Source organism: Salvelinus sp. IW2-2015, unplaced genomic scaffold (genome assembly GCF_002910315.2).
Source record: "Salvelinus sp. IW2-2015 unplaced genomic scaffold, ASM291031v2 Un_scaffold4939, whole genome shotgun sequence".
NCBI classification, from domain to species: Eukaryota; Metazoa; Chordata; class Actinopteri; order Salmoniformes; family Salmonidae; genus Salvelinus; species Salvelinus sp. IW2-2015.
In genome coordinates, this window is record NW_019946208.1 from 27653 (window position 1) to 30744 (window position 3092).

General features: G+C 42.2%; 1 long non-coding RNA gene across 1 annotated transcript; it reads right to left on the reverse strand.

Moving 5' to 3' along the window:
• Nucleotides 1-1795: 1795 nt before the first annotated feature.
• On the reverse strand, nt 1796-2487 carry LOC139026503 (uncharacterized). Its single transcript, XR_011478316.1, has 3 exons — nt 2387-2487; nt 2068-2232; nt 1796-1952 (listed from the first exon to the last, which is right to left on the reverse strand). It is a non-coding gene; the product is annotated as an uncharacterized lncRNA (long non-coding RNA).
• Between the last annotated feature and the right edge of the window lie 605 nt (nt 2488-3092).

Sequence of the window (3092 nt, forward strand, 5' to 3'; positions counted from 1 at the left end):
CATATGTAGACTAGTGAAAGTAACAAAGGAAATGGGAAGTTAATTGGAAAATAAATTGAAAGTAGGAATTCAAATGTTTTATTGTTTGGACTGATTAACTAAATGTTTATGTTCTCTTTTAGGAGACGATGGGGTGTCCTATTTTCTCCCTTGGCAGTTCCAGAGGCTGTTGCCTTGGGAGAGCAGTTAGTGAAATTCTGCTGTTTATTAATAATTATAAAGGTAGCCAGATCTGGCGTAAAGGGAGCTCCCAATAAAGTAAGCCTGCTCTTTTGTTTGTTTCTGTCCTGTGTTAATCGACTCGAAGAGCAAGGCTTACGTTGTTCGCAAAATAGAAGTGCAACTTTTGCAAGCATGCAGTGGAGTCCTTAGGCCATGTGATTGATGCTGACGTTCTCCACACAGCTCCATCGAAAGGGAAGTCATTGAGAGGGACCTGCTCCCGAGAATGTAAGCCAGCTGCTCTTTCCTGGGCCTCCTGAACTACTACGGAAGTCATCGAAAAGCTGGTAGCAGCTGAAGCCTTTGCACGAGTTAATGAGAGAGAACAAATCTGGTCGTGGACAAAGGAGTGTGACACTACTTTCAAGAAAGCAAAGGCATGTTGATTGATAAGGTGTTGATTCACTTCAACCCATCCTTGCCAATTCAACTGGCCTGTGACATTCCCCATATGAATTGGGGCCGTGTGTCACTCACACCTGCAGGAGAAGATAAGCCCAGAAATACCCGCAGATTGAGAAAGAAGCATTGGGTATTATCTTCAGGTTCAAAAAGTTCCACACCTTCCTGTTCGGGTGGAGGTTCACCTTGCTGACAGAACAACATCCCTGGCCTCTTTTTCCGCACTCTGGCATAACAACTCTGGCAGCAAGGCTTCCCCTCCAGGACAAGTCTCTGAATGTCTTTGAGTGCCCAGCCAGAGCCAGGACTTTTTAGAATAAGGCTGTAACTTCAATGTGGGAAATAAAGCGGTCTGAATATTTCCGAATGCGCTGTATAACTCCCTGCCACCGAAGCTGTAAGAGAGAGAGAACTCATAGAGAAATCCTGAGCAGTCGAGGACGGGTCTTCTTCAAAACTACAACTAGCTCTATATGATGTCAATGCAGAAAAATATTCTATGACCCTCTATGGTGAAAATCTACAGTGAATCAATAACAACCACAAATGAGCGTAAATACAGGAATCATATTTATTATTTCTTTGCAATTACATTCAGGACCAAGGACAACACAGCTCAATAGCATTCCACATTCTGTGAAGAAACTGTACATCTGTCCCATGCACAGCTCTATGTCCAACCAACAGCTCACTAAGATCACACAGTCATCTCACTGCTGACCACTGATGGGCTTTTCAAAGCGTAATGATTATGCTGTGTTCATAAAGAAGTGGGAAGGTGGTAATTACCAGTTGTGAAGTCGTAAATATCAGTTGAATGCATTCACGTGCTTTCAACTCGTTGAGAAACTCAGATTGGCTAATGGCCAACAAGCTGCGTCAACCATAAACTGTAAGTACAGCTATCATGTTTGTACAAAAATGATAGTGTTCAAAAACTTTGTAAATAATGTTTTGTTGTTGCATTTAACTGTTGATAATGCCGTTAAAGAGGTCATTTCCTTAGTAGATGTCGGAGCTCAGGGATGATAGACGAGTTTCCCACTGGTAATTACCAGTTGGAGGGGTGTTCAAGTGGATTTTACGAATCGTATGTGGTAAATACCACCTTCCCACGTGCTTATGATCGCAGCATAACTCCTATAGTCCTGCTGTATTGCCTCTGGTACAGTAGGCCTAACTATCTCAGTGTATCAGAAGTCTTTTATCACGTTCCGTATTAACCAGTGCTGCCCACTGCACTCCTGAATGATGAGCTGGTAGGAAGTGTCCTCCCCTGGGGCAATCTCCAGACATCTCTTTGTCTGTCTGTTCTGGATGGCTTTTCCCTGTAAAACACAGCAAACATTCCACTGTACAACATCACACTAAAGTCAAAGACATCTCCCATGTTTCCAACAGTTTATAGGCATCAATTTCCCTATTTCATGTTGGAGTGCTTGCCTGTTGAAATTCCCAGAGCATGTGGAATCCCTTCTGCTTGGCCTCCTTGCACTCATACAGTCCTGGGGTTCGAGTGCCAATGTCCATCAGACAACGATTACTGTTGTACTTGTGAGACTTGTTTCCTCCAATGAAGATATCCCCGCTGGCTCGATAATAACAGTTCTGGACAGAGAGGATAGATATTTTGACTTTTCTGTATCTGTGGTATTGACAGTACTTTGCATTGTGGTATGGGTTGAATCCCGGCTCTGCTATGGGATGGACCATATTATACAATTGGCTACATTCTAAAATACTAAGCAATAATTCTACAAACCTGTGGACCAAAATAATGGCATTCATATAAAATAGGTGTGTTCCCCGGAACTGGGCCTTGATCTATACAGAGATCCGTCTATCCAGTACATTGATGATCAGCTGTTGATTTTATGGACCAGATAAACAGTTATAAAAGTGCAGAATTCCTATCCTGATAAGCAGTTGGGATTTATGACCCTGCATCCTATTGAAGAAATAATTAGCTATGCACCAAATCACAGTTGGTGAGGAAATCATTCAAGAACAGATAACATTTTAGCATCACTCACACAGCTCCATAACAAGCAAGTCACCCAGGGGTCTAACATTGGATACCACGTTTCCAGATACCACTGGAAGGGTTTGCAGTTCAGACTTCTTTCTCAACTTCTTCCTTCTGAAACATCCCCAATGTCTCTGCCATGATCCATGTGGTGAGAAAGAGGAAGGTTTCTAAATCAGAAACACAGGCTATGTGAGCAATCCACCTATTATCCAATTGATGTGGCATTACGCAAATGCATACAAATTTTATTTCACATACACATGGTTACCACGAATGTTAAGGTGCGCGAGTGTAGCGAAAATGCTTTGTGCTTCTAGCTTCCGACAATGCAGTATATACACCAACAAGTAATCTTAACCTAGACCAATTCCACAACTACTTACCTTATACACCACAAGTGTAAAGGATAAAAGAATGATGTACATAACGATATGATGAG